Source organism: Camelus dromedarius, chromosome 27 (genome assembly GCF_036321535.1).
Source record: "Camelus dromedarius isolate mCamDro1 chromosome 27, mCamDro1.pat, whole genome shotgun sequence".
Classification (NCBI taxonomy): domain Eukaryota; kingdom Metazoa; phylum Chordata; class Mammalia; order Artiodactyla; family Camelidae; genus Camelus; species Camelus dromedarius.
The window spans coordinates 15,264,103-15,283,446 of NC_087462.1; the positions used below are offsets into that span (position 1 = coordinate 15,264,103).

At 37.3% G+C, this 19,344-nt stretch overlaps 1 long non-coding RNA gene across 1 annotated transcript in view; it reads left to right on the top strand.

Annotated features, from left to right (window-relative positions):
- LOC116148444 (uncharacterized) overlaps window positions 1–19,344 on the top strand; it is a 1,308,953-nt gene that overhangs the window by 685,315 nt on the left and 604,294 nt on the right. Inside the window, exon 6 of the long non-coding RNA XR_004131959.2 lies at window positions 14,138–14,207. This is a non-coding gene — a long non-coding RNA (uncharacterized LOC116148444). The remainder of the gene's footprint in view (window positions 1–14,137; window positions 14,208–19,344) is intronic.

Consider the following 19,344-nt stretch of genomic DNA (forward strand, 5'->3'; position numbering starts at 1 on the left):
GTGGGTTGAGGTGGAAGGGAACAGAAGCATACAGTAAAGAAGCAGCACGTGCAAAGTCCCTCTACGGGAGGGAATCTAACAGGTGTGGACACCTGAAAGAAAGCCAGTGAGACCAGAGCAGAAAGGCCAAGGGAGAGGAAGGATAAGTGGAAATTAACAAATGGGTTCCTCGGAGTATTCTCAGAGCTACAGGACATGTTATGATCACTTACGGAGATTGTACAGAGAAAAAAGAAATGAGTACTCAGAACTGCCCTAAGATATACCAACATCTAACGTCTGGGTAGAGGGGGTTCATCTTGCAAATGATGAGGGACAACCAGACAGATAATCAGGAAATGTAGTGTCCAAGGGAATGTCGAATTCAAGGGAATAGAGTGTCATCTTCCAGAGGAGGAATTGATCAACAGTACTGAATGCTGTTGAAGAAGAGACTTTAATAATAGAAAACAGAAAATTGTCAGTGATTCTAGTGAGTTATCAGTTGATGCAAAAATGGAAAGAGCTTGAGGAGAAAGTGAGTGAATAAATGGAGGTATAAAATATAGACAGCTCTCCTTAGAAGTTGGAAGGTGGAGGGGAGGAAATAGATTGGGTTGTAGCTAGAAGTGCTTGACTGGTTGAGTCAAGAGAGTTTTAAAATGTGAGTCACTTGAAACACACACATGAAAACACACACACACACACACACACACACACACTAACCAGCAATTCCACTCCTGAGAATACATCCAAAAGAACTGAAAACTGATACTGAAACAATTTATGTACTTTTATACCCATAGCAACACTACTAATAATATTCAAAAGATGGAAACAGCTCAACTGTTCATCAACACCTGAATGGATAAACAAATGATGACATATAGATTTGACGGTTTTTTTTTCAGCCATAAAAACAAATTAGTTACTGATACCTGCTACAACATCAGTGAACCACCAAAACATTGTACTAAGTGTTCTATATGAAGTATTCAGAATAGATCAATACATAGATACAGAATGAATGTTTGTGATTGCCGGGAACTGTGGGAAGTAAGAGATGAGGGACAACTGATCAGTGGGTACAAGTTTTCCTTTCGGAGTCATGAAAATGTTTCGGAGCTACGTAGAGTTCGTGATTATACAGTATTGTGAATGTACTAAATGCTACGAAACTGTTCACTTTAAAATGGCTAATTTTATATTGTGTGAATTTCACCTCAATTAAAAAAAATCAGTGATAAAGATCTAACTTGGAGAGATTAAACGTCCGAGAAAGACAAGATATATATCCAAAAACAAAATTCCTGAGAGGGCAGGAGTCGGAGGGAAAATACAGAAAACTTTATTTTTGAAGTTAATCTATATTTTTCCAAGTTCCCTTTTAGCCTAGCACTATCTGGAGTTTAAAATTTTCAAACTAAATACATATAAAGGACATCCGAACCTGAATATGCTCTTGTGCATGTTTGCCAGGAAAAGTATATACACTTGAAAGCTATTATAGCTCTCATTTCACATACTTGAGTCTTTCCAGCAGTTCAGATCTATGAAGTCTTGTCCGGATTTTAATCTGGGCTTTACCACTAGTTGTATCAATTTGGAAAAACAGTTTAATAGTCCTTTGCCTCAGTTTCCTTCTCTGTAAAATGGATAAATGTACCTACCTCAGAGTGTTACCATGAAGAATAAATGAAATGATGTCCGTAAAAGATTTAGGACAAAGCTGGCACATAGTAAATGCTCAATAAAATGAGACACTGTTGTAATTATTATTGTTACTAGTCACTAATGGTGAAAGCGGGGTTATTAGCCCACTATTTTCCCTAAAGATGTTTTCTGCAGTGAGCATTTTATACTTTCTGTGTTCAGTACCCCTTGAGAATCAGGTAGGGCAAGGTATTTGTTTGTCTTTTTTGCCAGAGGTATGTTGTCTAAGTGGAAATATACCTCATTCCTTGGACTCGTTGGTACTGTCCGGAACCAGTTAGGCCAACATCAAACATAAGTAGATCCTAAAGCCATTATGAGATGTTTCATGTTAATTATATGCTGACTTATTCTCTGAGGATCACTAAACAAATAATACAAATAATCAATGTATTATTTTAATGATTAAAAATGGTCTTCAGATATTCGCCTTTTCTGTCAATCTCAATTTAAAAATTACTTTTTTTTCTTTAGTAAACTTCAGGTGAGTTAAGATGCATCGTGTTTTTTTCCTTTAAGTTCAAAGAAATTATCTATTACTAGTTTGACTACCTGGGAATAAAAATTCCATCTAAATAAGTAGATTAATCTAAAAAGGAAGGCAAGATTGAAAGAGAGGATTTACCAGGTAAAATGAGGATTAGTGATTCTTTCAGCCTGCATGGGCCTTTGATAAGTCATTGTTGGAAGCTGTCATCCGAAAAGAGTTCAAACTGCAGTAGAATATGTACCGGCATCAACTTTTCATTGAGTCAAAATAAAGCGTCATAATATCATAAACTTTTTTAGCATCATTCCATGATGTGAACACATTTTACCCTTAAGAAAACTGTAGTGTAGTGGTTAAGAACATACGTTCTGAAAAGATACCCCCCAGGTTCATCATGGATTCAAATTCCAACTCCTGAAAGTTCTTCCTGGTGCTTCTGTGAAGGTTAAGTGAATTGATACAGCCTATTAGTTATAGTAGTGACTGGCATTTAGCAAATATTCAGTTGTTGTTCGTTATAGTTTTATATTATTTACTGTTTTGAAAAATGTTGTTTAACCAGCATGACCCATGATTCAAGAGAAACAGTAGAGACTGAGGAACAATTTTTTTTTTTTTACTTTGAAAGTATTATGAGAAATAAGACCAGGGAAAGTCTTTCTTAGCAGAGAGCTATTAAGGAAACTAGGTGGTTCTATGGGACTTCTGTATAACTCAGTTTAACAGGTAACCAAACCAAACCACAGAACTTTCGTGTATCCACAATCCCCTTTTTTGAAAATTGCTTTAAATAATTCAAAATGTAAATTCTTTCATCTTTATTCTATATATTGAAGTTGAACTATCTTGATCATTTATCAGGCAGTATAATAAATCTGGATTGATGTCTAAGCTGACTTTGGGTGGAAAAAAAAAACCCTTAAATTAGCCCTAATTGTCACCATTATTTTCTCATTTAATTAGAGAGTAGGGATTATACTTAACAATGCATAAAATTTGTCATCTATACAATAATATTTGATCTAGAAATTTTAATGTTAGGAATCTGTCACTATACATTAAAAAGTTCATATTTAAACACATGCACAGGATGTTTAGTGCAGCATTTTTAATAGCACATCCTGGAAATGACTTAAATTTTCATCATTAGAGATTAATTAGATCAATTCTGGTACCTCTGTACAATAGAAAACTAGTGAGCTGTTAAATGTCATAGACCCTAAGGTATTAACATAGAAATTGCCACAAAGTATATTATTTTAAAAAATGCAAGATGCAGAAATGTCTGTAGAGTGCCCATCAGGTCATCCACAAGGCACACAGAGGAAGCCTTCTGCAAAATAGCTTTATTAGCAGGGTTTTTGGATGCAAGTATAGGGGTTTACACATTATATTTGGTACCTCTTGATAGTTCTGGTAATTTCTGATGTCAGTAATATCTGGTTGATGTCATCATGAGCCATTTTAATCTTTTATTGTTATTTCTCTGTATTTAAAAAATAGTAACAAATTATACTTTAAGGTAACATTGATCATTTTGGCAAAATAATACATTTTCCTTAGTTCACCTGTGTTATTATATACCCGTCCTTTCTCTTTTTCGTCTGCTGCAATTATGTGCTTATTCGTTTGTATCATTCTATAAACTGTGATCTGAGCATAACTCTGAGTATTTAGCATAGCATCTAATATGAATGGTAGCATTTTAATAATTGTTTATTGTATAATCCAAATACACAAAAAGAGGATAGACTTCATATAAAAAAGACAAGAATGTAAGTTTTAATTTTTCCCATATCTAGCTGATATTCATGGGTATATTACATGATTACTGAATTTCCAGGAAATATAATTAAGGTAACAGTAATTCCCCTCTTATGGTACTTTAGTAGTGATTATATGATTCACCATTTTTTAAAAAGAATGCCACTGTAAGCAGTTCTCCAGGCACATGAAAACATGGTCTATATGGCTAATTATCAGAGGAATGCAAATCAGAACTACAGTGAAGTATCACCTCTTACCAGTCAGAATGTCCATTATTCAAAATTCCACAAATGATAAATGCTGGAGAGGGTGTGGAGAAAAGGGAACCCTCCTTACACTGCTGCTGGGATTATAGTTTGGTGTAGCCATTATGGAAAACAGTATGGAGATTTTTCAAAAAACTAAAACTAGACTTACTATATATGATCCAGCAATCCCACTCCTGGGCATATATCCAGAAGGAACTCTAATTCAAAAAGATACACACACCTCAGTGTTCACAGCAGCACTATATACAATAGCCAAGACATGGAAGCAAACTAAATGTCCATTGACAGATAACTGGATAAAGAAACTAGTATATTTATACATGGAATACTACTCAGCCACAAAAAAGAATAAAATAATGCCACTTGCCGCAACATGGATGGACCTGGAGATCATCATTCTAAGTGAAGTAAGCCAGAAAGAGAAAGAAAAATACCATATGATATCACTCATATGTGAAATCTAAAAAAAAGAAAAAAGAGGACACCATGAACTCATCTGCAAAACAGAAACAGACTCACAGACACAGTAAACAATCTTATGGTTACCAGAGGAATGGGGGTGGGAAGGGATAGATTTGGGAGTTTGAGATTTGCAGATATTAACTACTATGTGTAAAAATAGATAAAAAACCCAATTTCTTCTGTATAGCACAGGGAACTATATTCAATATCTTATAATAACCTTTAATGAAAAAGAATATGAAAACAAATATATATATATATATATATATATATGCATGACTGGGACATTGTGGTGTATACCAGAAATTGACACATTGTAACTGACTATACTTCAATAAAAAATAAAGTAAAAAAATGCCACTGTGACTGTCACATAGGAAGTCTTCAATACAATTAAGATCTCTGTCTCACTCCCCTTTATCTAATCATCATTTAATAATCCTCTGTAAGGCACCAGATTCTCCTTGCAAACATTTCAACATATTTTTTTTTTTACATCTAAGCAATTTCCTGTTGGAATGAGAATGAAGTGAAAAAACCAAAAGATAAGTTGACAGAGGATGTGGAATTACCCTCCCATCCAGAGGCAATAGAGAGTTGGCTAAGGGGAATTAATTTTTTAAATATTTTCTTCATCAAACATTTTTAGTCATTTGTTATGCATATAAGTATATACTTGAGCAGAAAAAAGTATAATATACCAACTTTGCTTCCAAAGGAGATCGAAGCAGTGGGAGGCATTATGAGTAATTTGAGAGAACAATACAAAAAGCTTTATATAGGATAATATATAATCCAATTATAGAGATGTAAGTCATTGCTGTTTGTGTGAAAGAATTATAGTTATTTTTATAGTCATCATATTATTTACTACTTCGGATTCCCCAAGGTGAGGGGTTAAGGGAACTGCCCTTCCAGAGATTTTGTTGTTGTTCATGGAGATCGGGTTCAGTTTATCTTTGTTTCATTTTTTTAAAATTTATGTATTCATTTGTTTTTAAGTTAGGTTCAGAATTTAAGCTTTAGCTACCAGCTAAGAGGTTTTTTTTTTTCCTTCATGTAGAACTAAATCATGAATTTAGATTAATAGCCTCTTTGTAATGTTGCCATTGCCCAGTGGACTAATTACAAAACCACAAGCAGTAGGATAGATAAGAAAATGCAGTTACTCATATATTTGGAATGTTGACATTTGGCATCCAGCTCCAAAGTGGATGTTTACACAATAGCTGTCTTTAATATCCTTTTCCAATAGGTTATATATGACTTCTGACTTGAATATCTCTTCCTATATACAGTGCACTAAACAAACAGCTGTTAACCTATGCATAATTAAACATATTTCACAAGGCACTTTGGATATTGTCAACATAGCTATTCAATCATTTGCAGAGAATTGTGCCACTGCCTGTTATTGGGTTTGAGGAGGTCATCCGATCATAATGAAGTTCAATGAAATCTGAAGACTGGTTAGAAAAGTCTTAACCATCACCACTTGCTATCTCTTGAAATATATTGGGAAGCACAGATTGTATCATCATGAAATTTTCACACATGGTGGAACTCCATTTGTTAACAGTCACGGAGGGTGATACTTGGCATTTGAAATTCCACCACAGTATTAAACTCATTATCATGTGAATTGATAATATCTAGTACAGGATTTTTTTTTTAATAGCTCCTTGTGGGTTGTGATTTTTATTAAAGTCATCCAATTTTCATCATTTTAATTTAATGATCTACTTCCTCTTTTTAGGCGTGTGTTCCATGGTATCGCAAATAATAGTCTTAGACATTACTATTTCCGAGATGAGACCACATGATATTTACGCATCTCAAGTTTTCTTCATATAAGCTCATGGTTGGTAGTTGGGAAGGGCTAAAAGGAAGCCAGCAGGATAGAGAAACTTTTCAGATGGGTGTGCTTTAATAAATCCAAGAGTTTGGAATCTGGCTTCAAATTCAGAACGACTTGAGTCAAAACCCTGTTCCACCACTTCTGAGCTAAAGAGTTCTGGGGAGATTCATTCCTTTTCTCAGTCAGTAACATTTACACAGTGGCAACTTTGAGCCCAGCACAGTTCTAGGCACTGGGGAAATAGCTTTGGACTAAGCAAAGTGCATTTCTTCAGAGAGAGAAGAGACAAGCGTAAGAAGTAAACAAGGACACTTAAATTACAAGTACAGTGACTCTCCAAAGAGAAGACCTAATCATGTCGGGTTATATGAAGCATATCTAATAGAAGTGATGTCCAAATTGAAGTCAAAGAATGAATGGGTCCATTTGGGAACAGGAGAATTCAGGGGAGCAAATTTGCCAGGACAGGAACAGCATATGTGGCTTCCTGCAGACTGGTGTGTTTGTTTGAGAAATTGAAGTAAATCCTAGTTGGTCTCTGTGGTTGAGGGTGGGTTGGAAAGGGCAATTATGGCCAAATCCTAAAGGGGCTTGAAAGGAATGTCAGAATTTTGAATTTTTTTTTCCCTAAGAGCATTGCTTAACCTTTCTAAATGCCAATTCACTCAGCTATAAATTAAGGTAATATTACCTAATCTCATGAGGCTTGTATAAAGATTATACAAGATATATATATATATACAGTTTGCTTAGACACAAGGCCTGGCACATTATAAATATTTGTTTAATAATAGCCAGTACTCATTTCCTTAAGTCTGTTATTACTAAAATTCTTATTAAGTAAGCCAATTTGTGGGTAGGGCAGAATAAGAGTTAGGAGGGGATCAGGCTAGTAGATCAGAACTCATTGGGAGCCTATTTGCTAGTGAACAGTAGCGCAGCTAGTTAATTCTCAGGAGGCAGCAACTTCAGGAAGAAAGAAGAAGCAAGCAGGTATCGTAGCTCTAAACTGGCACAACCCAGAGCAGTGATTCTCAACCAGAAGCTACTTTGCTTCCCAGAGGACACTTGGCAATGTCTGCAAACCATATTGCTTGACACAACTGGAGGGCAGGTGTCATGGGTAGAGACCAGGGATGCTGCTAATATCCTACAGGGCCCATGACAGCCACCTACAACAAAGAATTGGCAACAATGCTGAGTTTCGGAACCCCATCACCTAGAGCATGTGGGCCAAAGTGGGAACAGGGGCCAAAGATGAGTTCATGTCTGTGAAGCTATCTCCTTATTACATGGTTGTCTCTATTCTTTGCCTTTTTTGTCCTCTGTTATACTGGAATACAAAGTAAACATCATATGGTGAATTACATGTATAGTTTGCTCTGTCTCAAAGCTGCTAAAACATATATACCTTCTGTAACTAATCAGCTTAAGCAAACCTCTGCAGTGGGTGGTAATTGCAGCTGACAATAGCAATCATGTGTTCCTAAAGTGGCAGTGGAGAAACACGGAGATGATGTGGGAGTGTGGGATCTGTGATTTGGAGCGGAGAGCAGGGCGGTGTCAAACAGCTGCAGTCTTGCTAGAACATCCAAATGAAACAAAACCAGTTTTTAAAAGAATGTAAAGTCAGTACAATGTGTAGAATCTGCCGAATATTAATGTAACAAAATATTTCTTACTTATCTAGGCTAAACTAAGGGCTTATATTGTCAATACACGTTATTGATTATACCATGGCGTTCGTTATCCAATCTTAATTTCCTTTGGGATTTCTCTATTCTTTTTTATTGTGATGTTGTATTAATTGAATGCTAAGTGGCTGGAAGTGCCCATGTTTTATAATTTCTGATTTCAATATTGAATAAGGACAAATGCTTTTGCAGTGTTTTATGTATAAAATCTGGCAACTATAATTTTTAAAAAGAATTTTATGTGTTAATTTGCTTACACAGTCCATAGTATGTTTTAAATATAAGCATTTGAAATGAGTAAAGCTGTTCTAATAATGTGTGTAAGAATCAGATATGTGTAGATTAATTTTTGCATGAGTGCAGTTTAGTTTTGAATGAGGGACTTCTTAAAATGAGGGTTACTGGAATCTGTTAAATTCACACTTAATTTTTCACAGTGGGGAAATAGAAAGGTGATGATACTCTCCTAGATGAAAAGGGGGTCCATGTTTAACAAATTTCATAGCTCAAGTGAAAGTTAGGAAACATAAAATAAGTATAACTTTTTAAAGTTAAGAATGATTATTATTCTTTAACCTTACAATTCAGAAGTAATAAATGCAATGAAATATCAGGGTTGGGCCTGGAATAACTATGGAAAAGCCCTAAGTTCCAGGGCAGTATTTTAAAATACTAATCTGATCATGTTATTCTTCTACATAACACCTTTTCATGGTTTCTCTTTACTTTTGTTAAAAAGAAAAAAAAATCACCAAACTCCCTAACATAGCTTAGTGTCCAGTACAGTCTTTTTCTCCTTCTCCAGGCCCCTCACACCAGATGCCTGCTGCCACAGGGCCTTTATGCCTGCTATTCCTTTTGCCTGAAAGTCTCATTCCAGTTGCTCCCTTATGCTACTCTTTTGCTAAATCACTCAGACTAAATCAAATCTCTAGATAACACATAACTCAGGGAACCTCAGTCTCACTTTTATATTCCTAATACAGTGGTGATTTTTCTATGTATTTATGTGCTGATTTTATATATGGGAGCAGTCAAGAATCACAGCCATTTTTATAATCAGTTTACCACAGATTTACAAGTTTGCCCAGTCTTATTTCCTAGTCATGTGTCATGTGATGACACATCTGTGGAAAAGAGGAGCCCACAAGATAAAAGATTAGTAATTATAAATATGACTTATGTTTGCATGTTGTATAGAGCTTTATATTCTAACTAAGCCTTATTCTAAGTCTTATTCTTATTTGATCCTTGCAATAACCTTATGAGGAATGCAGGAAAGTTATTTATTCAACAAACATTTCAAGCATCTATTATGATACTAAGTGCTTGGGATACAAGTATTAAAAAAAATAAGCAGCAATTTTACTCTCTTACCTTCAGGGAGTTCCTCTTTTTGGAGAGGAATGGATATACACAAATAACCATAATGGAGGGTAATTAGGACTATGTTCAGGATAAGAAAAGACTGGTGTGTGAATGAGAACAGGGAATGGTTAATTCTGCATGAGAAAGGTAAAACAGCGGGAAGAGCATTGCAAACAGAGGAAACCACATGAAGAAAGAAACATGAAACCGCATATCATTTTAGCTGCAGAGAACTCCGAGGTGCAGAGGGATGTTGATAAGGGACGGCGTAGCTCCACCCGCCTTGATCTCCTCTGCATTTCTCCGGGTGGACTCCATTCTCAGGCAGGCTCTCCTCTACTAGTGGTGAGCAGTTCTAATCTCACATATTGTCCTCTCAAAATTTCCCATAAGATTCTTGAAGCAGTATTTCAGAGTGTCCACATCGGTGAGCAGCCCCTTTTATTCAGGCGTAGCCAATGTTATGTTATGATGGACCCCATCTGATTCAGAAGTCCACATCAAAAGTCAGGTCCAGATCAGGGTTATTCAGATCACATGTCTTAAAGCAGTAGTTCTCAAATTTTATACACAGCAGCCTCCCCTGAAGGGCATATTAACACTCAGGTGCTGGACTGAACTCGCCAGAGTGTCTAACTGAGCAGATTAAGTTTGTATTTATAAGCTTCTAGGTGGTGCTGATGCTACTTGTCCAGGGCCACACTTTGAAGACCTTTGAGAATTGGAAGGATGCTTTCCTGGGAAAAAATCTAAGTACTAAGTCACCTGAAGACAGGGGACTGGATTCCAGGCTGGCTGAGTCTACAGAATTAAACTCTGTCTGTGCACGTTCGGAAGCCTCCGGCAGTGGCTTGCATTTTAGCCCTTTTCTTTTCTCCTTGATCTTTTCTGCTTCACTTCTCAGTAACCTCATCATTCTTTTCTGGTTACACAAGGTTGCTCCCCTTCAGGCACTAGATCTTGACCATTCTGAATCACAATACATGTTCTTATTTTTGCTTGTTTTCCTCAGAAGAAACTGACTCAATGTTCTGATGGTTGCATAGCCATGAAAATCACAAAACTGATCCAGGATTCTTGGGTTAAGGGCCCTGTTTTGCCTTTTCGTGGCCTTGGACATGTTACTTAACATCCCTGGGCTTCAATTCCTTCATACGTATAGTGCTGATAACAGTAGTATCTAATAATAATAACTGCATCGTAAGTATTGTTCAATGAGTTCAATTAATTCAATGATATTTAATATTTGCAAAGAGCTTAGAACAGCTTCTGATGCATATTTAAGGACTATATAAGCCTTAATTCTTATTTAAAAAATGTCCACTGTCAGTGCTCTAAATAATTAGACTTGACAGATTTTAGGAGAAGGGGTCTTGAAATACTCACAGAGTTTAATTCCCTTTTTGAACATCCGATATAGCTACATACAAAAAATTAAATGATCCGGCAAAGGTAGAGATGGTTATGAGCGCAGAACTCATGTTTCTTGTGCTCCTGCTACGCCACCATATGTCTTGACTTCTTTCGCATAAAGCATGACTTCTCACGGAAAGGCCATGCATGTCAGAAGCACTTGAGCGTAGATGAGAATTCCATTCTTTCCATCGTCTGTCCAAATAATCAGTAGCAAATTAGATGGTCTTTTGTAGCCTCTGTTTTCTTATTTTTGGAATGAAATTGAAAATAGAAAGCTCTACAAGTTTTTTCTTTTGTTTTTGTTTGTTTGTTTGTTTGTTTGTTTTGTGAGGCCTAAGTACAGGTACATGTGTTAAGGGCCTGGGGAAATGCTGGTTTGTTGGTACATGTTTTGTTCCTTTCCTCTCTTCCATTTCCTTAAATAAGCCTATGGCATCTTAGCAGGAGCCTTTGCCTGTTACGCCAGCAAGATGGTAGAAATCGTAAATTGGATGTAGACTATGTGAATGGAATGGAGAAAGTATTCTCCTGTAAGATGGCGTTCACTGCTCTACCAAGCACTTCGGTCTGTGACTGCCTACTTCAGTCATCTGTGCAACTCAGGAACCCAAGAGTTAGTGGCTACCATTTATGGACTTGCTTTTCATGTGCTTGGCATTGTGCCAAGTCCTTGTCAGGCAGTCATCCATGTGTTTCTGATCTCAACAGTAGGAAATTGTTAGGCCAGTTTTGGAAGGGACAGAATTTTTTTAAAACTTTTTTTTAACATTTAAAAATGCCTTTATCATGTATTATTTAATTATTTTGTTTTGGCAGTGTGGGGGGGCAGATGTAGGTTTATTTATTTTTAGAGGAGATACTGGGGTAGAACCTAGGAATACACACACGCAAAGCATATGCTCTACCACTTGAGACATACCCTCCCCCTTCAAGAGACAGAATTTTATTGTCAAGTCTGGATGTCGTCAAAGCCCGTGTATGTCTTGGCTTCTATCTAAATTATTAGGACCTTTTGGCCAGGTAAGGGTTGAACAAAGGGCAGAGTGTACATGGTGGACCTTGACTGAAATGACTGAGATGCTGTTTGGAAATGAATTTTAGTTTTTGTGTGGCTTCACGGATACCTTGACTGCTTCATTGGAATGGTGCGGGGAAGGCTGAATCTATTCATCCTGAAGGCACTTCTCTCTGTACGGCTTATTCTGTTTTCTGTGTTGACCTGGATCTGGTGTAGAGTGTTGAACTGGTGTGGAAAATGGTGTCTGTCCTTGGAGTACGCTCTGTTGTTTTCTTGCCTCTGACTTTGCCAGAAAGCTTTTCCCCTCTCTCTAACCAGCTTTCTCCACCTTCTCCATTTGCCTAAATCTGATAGATTCTTCAGACTAGCTCGGTTTCCTTTCTTCATGAAAACCTGCCTCGGTTACACTGAATTTAATTGCTCTTCTCAGAGTTCTAATTTGCTAAATTTCTTTTAAAATATTTATTGTACAATGAATATGTGTGTAAATTCGAAAAATAAAATAGAAGATGCAAAAAGAACAAAAACAATAATCTGCAGTTTCATCAGTAAGAAGAAAGTTGTGCTCATATTTTGCATATAAGAATATGTGTATGATTAAAGAAATAAAGGGGTGTGTGTGTATATATATATATATATATATATGCATGTGTGTGTGTGTTTAAAAATTATATAGCATTTATTATCCTATACCTTGCTCATTTGCTGAACATTGTACCAAAAAATGAAATGTTTAAAATTATGACTAACATCTTTCCATCTGTGTATTTACGTGAATTTTATTAGTAGGGTATAAGTCCTTCATGAGGCATTCTAAAATAATAAATAAGCAAGACATGATGAGTTTCCTGTCCATTTACTTATTATGAACTTGAGCAAATTACTTACTCTGTTATTTTTTGTGAAAAAATATTTTAACTTAAAGAGTTCTTTTGAGGATTAGATGAAATAATGCAAATAAGATATGTAACGTAGTGCCTGACACATAAGAAGCATTCAAAGACATTAATCATTAATATCCCCATTATCAATATTTGTTTATTCATTCAACATATGTCAGCATATGTATCCAGAAATATGCTAGATCTAACTTAACTTCTAGGAGCTTAAAATCTATTTAAATATTTTCACTAGATTACAGTATTTCCACAATTGACAGTGGGATATGATGGATAAGCATGTGGCAAATTAGAACAGCCAAGACTTTAGTCTGAAAAATGACTAAAAAATTGCTGAGAATAAAATTTCCTGTATCTCAAGAAGATTCCATAATGAGCTATCTGGCAACCTGAGGGTTTTTTTTTTTTTTTTAAATCTTCCAGATTCTATAGTAAAAAAGCAAAAACCAAAATAGCTCTGTCATGTCTAGCCACTGTCAATTAATGCCTGAAACTGGATTAACCACCAGAAAACCAATTGAAGTAACGCGAGACTCGCCAGCTGTCAGGCAGGGTTCGTCTCCTTGGAGGGACCACATACGTACTGTTGTTGCCAAGGAAAACAGCCTGTAACATCATCTTTTTTTTCAGGGCACGGGTAAATTCTGCCTCATCCGTGCAAAACCTTCAGGCCTCCAAGAGGCCAGAGGGTTCAGATTAAAATTCATGCTTAGCAGAAACAGCTTCCCCGCTTCCCGCCACACTCTTGTACACTGGGTTCAAAAGAGGATCCCAAGGACTTAGCTATTGTCTCAGCTCTGCATTTGAACTCTGTTCATGTACCAGCGTAGAGCAGCTCATGTTTTACAAAGGGCAGGGGTGGTCACATCTAAAGTACTCGGCATTGTCAGAAATCCCTCTGTTTGTAGGGTCTTCCCCCTTCTTTGTTACCTTAAGCCTTTGTTGTCAGATGGGGAGCACTGCTGAATTCTGTTAAACAATGGTGGAGGGATGGGTTTTGAACAAACAACCTTGTGTGTGACTGTCAGTGTGTGTGAGTGTGTGTGTGTGTGTGTGTCCGTGTCACACAAAGACCAGAAAATCAAAGGAGGCTATTATAGGAAAATCTTCAAGCAAATCTGTGGGTTCCTAGGCCCATCTGGGTCTTTGTGGATTGTGTTCCACCAGGTTATTTGACTAGAAACACCTGTTGTTTTCCCTGCAGAGCCTTTGGGAAGAGAAGGGATGCAGCCCCCGCGCACCGATTAGAGCACGTGGCTGGTGCGTGAACCCTGGTAAGTCGTAGTAAAGCAAGAGTGTAAATACTGGAGTATGCATTTTTTTGTCGGTTCCATGCTACTTTTGGAAATTTTTTTGGCATTTGCCTCCTTGCATTTGGCACTGTAGACTATTTTAATAATGTTTACACTCTTGTTCTGCTCCCTATCTCAACAAGCTGTTAAGAGAAGCCACATTTAAACAAGCGTCCGTGCATCTTTTGCTGCTACTTGAAGCGGGTAGCAGGCTGTTCCCCAGAATAGTCTGTAAAAGATCTTCTCCAAAGAAGCTACTTTAATGTTAAGCAAAATGCCACATATAAAAAACAGGTAATGCCAGATTATGTAAAACGCTTTTTTTTTTTTAAGGAAGAGGGAAAAGGACTTAGCATCAAATAAATCTGTCAGCATGGGGAGTTCCAAAAATAGTTGCAAAGGTAGTTTGAACTGCTTAATATTGCAATTACTATTTACTTCTTCAAATGAGTCTCCATTATCTTATGAAAGAATCTGAAGAATAATTTGTTTGACTCTCCGGGGGCTTGAGGCCATCTCCTGAATAGATGTCGAAAGAGCCTTCTAAGAGTCTTCTCAAACCTCATTTAATCTTTATATCACACACTTTTACTTATTGCTTATCCCGTTCCAAACACCCCAAAATCCAGATTTCTCGAGGAAGCCTTTTTCTACATTAGTGATAACGCACAGGCATGCGGTGGGGAAATTAGCCTTGAGTTATAAGTACCAAGAGAAACACCAAAGCCAGTGTGCTTTGTTCTTAGCAAGCTTACTCGGTCTCTCAGATATGTAAAGATGAATCAGGAAACAATACCAACCAGCTCATCTTCTTAATTAGAATCATAGAACGAATGTTGGAGTAAAAAAAAAAAAGTGCTTTAGAAAATACCCAGTCTAGGCACTTTCTTTTCGATTTGAGGAAAAAAAAGAGGTCCAGAATGCTAAAACAGCCGACTTAAGACTCATAAGAACAATCCAAGCAAGAGCTGAGTGGTTGGTATTTCCGATTTCATTTCACCGTTTTACCGTTCTGTCACTTACGACGTGATCATGAGACTCAGCCGAGAGAACTCTTAAAAATACCGTTAGAGTCTCCCTTTCAAGACTTGTGTTACTAGCACTAAGCTGGGCCTGAGAATCTGCCTTTGGACAAGTGCCCTTGGAGATTCTCATGCTGCAGAAATTTAGAAAACTTGGCGCTGCACCATTCTGTCTCCAAAGATCAAAGACCGTTACTCATCACTTAAAGCCTCTATGAAACTTTCTAAAATACATCATTATGAGTTTATGTTTAAATTGTCTCCGTTTATATGTGAGGCTTTGGGGAAACCTTACATTCGGACCCGTGTGCTGTCCATTTATGAGTCAATTTTCCTGGCATCTGCTTTTGTATTTAAGGTATTTATACGTCTGTCTTCTGTAATACTGCTATTTCTTTGAGTCCATCCAGGGCTCTGACCATCCCATCACCATTCTATTTAGTAAGATATTGAATCCAAAGACGCACTGAAACAGTCCCAGCTGAGATGCGCTGTAGGCGCTAATGTCAGGCAGAAGCAGTTCAAATACTTGGCCACGACTGGATTGCTGTCCCTGCCTTGTATGAATTTCCTAGAGATAAGGCAAATTGTGCCCTGGCAAGAGATTAGCATTTCTTTGTTTCTTTGAAATCGCTACCTCACCAAAAAACACGAGTTAAAATGTGCCGGCTGCTGTCCCTGGTACTAATTGTGAACCTTCTGGAAAATGGCACCTTTTATAGAGCCAATTTGTGAGAAGACTGCAACAAACGCTGCTTTTAATCCGTGTAATTCTGGCAGCAGCAAGTGTCTTCAGGTACTAGAGAGTTCTCCTCGAAGTTAAATGAGCTAAAGGTACCTGCCATCATTTAAATAGACAAGTTTGACTTTTGGGTTAATTTTAGGGAAATAGAATGACAAATGGACAAGATTTGCAAATTATTCTTTAAAAACCCAGACGTTGCCTCAAAGCTCACATGGTTTATTTTAGCAATTTCAGAGGCTGTGTTCTCAACTCGTGCTTTTATACCATCCCACGTGACAATTAAAATGGAGAAAACGTGGGAAAAGCCATTGTTTGTTTTTTTTTCTGTCATGCCATCAGTGTGCGCGGCACTGAACAATAGTCAGGGCATGACAGACAAGGGGCCTGCCCCGGGGAGCTTACAATCCAGCAGCATGATACAGTGTGGATCAATACAATTCAGAACAAGCATGTGGTGATTAACAACCTTTCTAAGTGGCATTCTTTGCAGAATAGGAGGGGTTTTTTTTTGCTTTTTGGTGTTTTTTCTTAATAAATCAGTGGGTAGAGGGGTGGACATACATTAATTGAGAAGTAATTTTATCTATAGGGACTTTGACAGAAGACACAAATCAGCCTTGGGTGAACAGCACAGAGGAAGGAAGATTAGGAGGATGGGATGATCAGTAATTACAGATTTCAGGGCAGGCTATCCGTGCACTGAATGGAGAACTGGGGGAACTCCTGGAAATGAGTATCGCCACCTTATAAAGAAGAAAATAGGGTATTTAATAAAGAGTCTCCCGAGTACTTCAGGAAAGGAGATGGGTTTGAAAGCTTCGTGGGGAGCAGACAGGGACAAGAATGGGTGGTGTGTGCTTCACAATGTGAAATGTTACTTGAGCTACATGGAGATTCTGGCAGGCGTTTGATAGATGGGGGTCTTAGTTGGTTATGGGCGAAATGCTGCTCTTGAGCTCAAAGTCTATGCTGAGAGGTCGTGAATCCAGAGCAATGGCTGTGAACTCCAACATGTTTTGGAACATAAATCCAGTATTTGGTTTTCTGTGTTGTTGTATATGTGTGTACAGCATTTCAGCAAGGTAGGGAAGCTACTGGGAGCAAGAACTTGTTTATTTTCTCTCCAGTAATAATGGCTAACATTTCCTGAGTGCCTTTTTGCGCCGAGGCACTAATCTCAACGCTACTTACATTATCGCCTCCATTCCTTGAACGTATTATTATTCCTCACATAACTATTGCAAACCCCATTGTCCAGGAAAGCAAACTGAGGCACATTCAGACTAAGTAATGTCTGAAACCAGACACTCCGGTTTTAAAGCCAATACTCTTAACCGTTACATTGTAAATTCCTCTCAAAATTCCAGATTCTTATTCTCAAGAAAAACCTTCCTTGATGGAATTCTCCTGTATTTTCATGAAGGTTAGGGACCACTAATTTCTTTTGTGCCTCTGTAATCCCCTATAGCTGTCTCCCTATAGAGTTTGCATTCTGTGCAAATCCACTCTGTGAACTGGTGAATTAGGATGAATAAGGTGATACTGTTTGTGTCAAGTACAATAGATTTAATTTCTAAAAGTCTAGATAAAATAATAACAGATGGGAAAGAACACCACGAATCCACTCAGCCCCCACAAAAGAATAATGTAAAACTGGGAAATAAAGCATGTAATAAATTAAAGTTTGAGCCCCTGAAAAATATTAGCAAATGGCTTCTGCTACGTTTGCTTCATTGCAGGAGGCCCCAGAGGGCTCTGTGCAGCCTGGGTTCAATGGTATCACATCCAAATAGATTATAGCTAAATATGGAACTTAAATAGCTTTCCTATTGTTTATCCCAGATGTAGCGATACCAGAGCTGTTTCTTGGTATGCACAGATCCTTTATCTTCCTTTCTATCTTAGGTGTTTATCTTTGTCCCACCTGAGCTATGTCTTTATCCCAGGAGCCTTCCTAAAATTCTTAAGTATAAATTATTTTAGGTAATATTTTATTTGAAAATCCAGTAGGCCCTCGAGCACCGTTTGCTTTCGATAGGAGGTCCTGAAAACCAGCCTCTGCCCTGAGAATTATTATGATGGTCCTAAAGAAGCTGAGATCACTCGTTTAAGAACTTGAGAGCAGAATCCCAAGAACATTGAAGTCGCTTTTTTTCACATTAAGTGTCAGCTTGCAGGAAGGTGTTTCTTAAGCTTGAATAACACATTTTCTTCAAGCCTTCTCAACCCCCCTAACAAATGGTTCACCAAACAAATATGAAGAGGGAACACAATAAATTTTCCTAAATGCTATATTTGCATAGGCATTTCTGAAACTCTTAAAATAATGTTAAGCAGATATACATTTAGCTTTTAACTGTAGTATGTAGGCTGGAGTTATTATAGGGAGACAAAAAAAAAAAAAAAAAAAAGAATCTAAGAAGAGTTTAAAGGCCCAAAGCATATTTTGCTTCAACCAATACAAATTCAAATATGTGAGGCCTAGGATGGTTTAACCTCATTTTATCAGCAGAATTATCCGTTTTTGGTTCTTTCTTGATCTAACTCTTTTTATTTCTCCAGCCTGTTCACCTACTCCTTCTTGTACGCAAAAAACTGTATTAAACCTAACTAAAGTCAACATTACAGCAAAGCTCCCATGTTTCATTTTAGCCAACTGTGGGATCTCCCTTCAAAGCTGAAATTCTCAAAAGAAGGGTCTACATTTCCTGTTTTGCAGTGCATTCCTTCAGTCTTTGAAACAGGGGTCTGCCCTACCACGCCACTGAAATATCACTTTCAAATATGATTCATTGTTAACCTTTCTCCCTAAATTGAGACATAATTTATATTCAGTGAAAAAGCAGAGACTCTTAAGTATTTTTGAAAATGAGTACACCTTATAAACGACACACCTATGTAGACAGAGTGCATTTGCCTCATTCTGAAACATCCCTTCCTGCTACCATGTAGGTGTGATGAAAGAAATCAGAACTGTTATTGCCTCTGGCAGGATGGAAAATACATTCTGATTTCTTTCACCAGAGATTATTTTTTTCCTTTTGTAGAATTTAAGGTAAATGAAAGCATACAGTGTGTACTCTTTTGGATCTGGCTTCTTTGATTCGGTGTAATATTTCGGAGTTTCATCAAAGTTAGTAGGTCTAACAGAAGTTGTTCATTCTGTTTTACTACCAGGTGCTTCTCATTAAATGATCATATCTCAATTTGTTAATCAAGTCTCTTATTTTTGTATATTTGGGTTGTTTCTAGTTTGGGGCCGTTATGAGTAAAGCTGTTCTCAGCATTCTTGCCCATGTCCCCTTGTGAAGACGTTTCCATTTCTCCTGGGTAAATGCTTAGGAACGGGGTT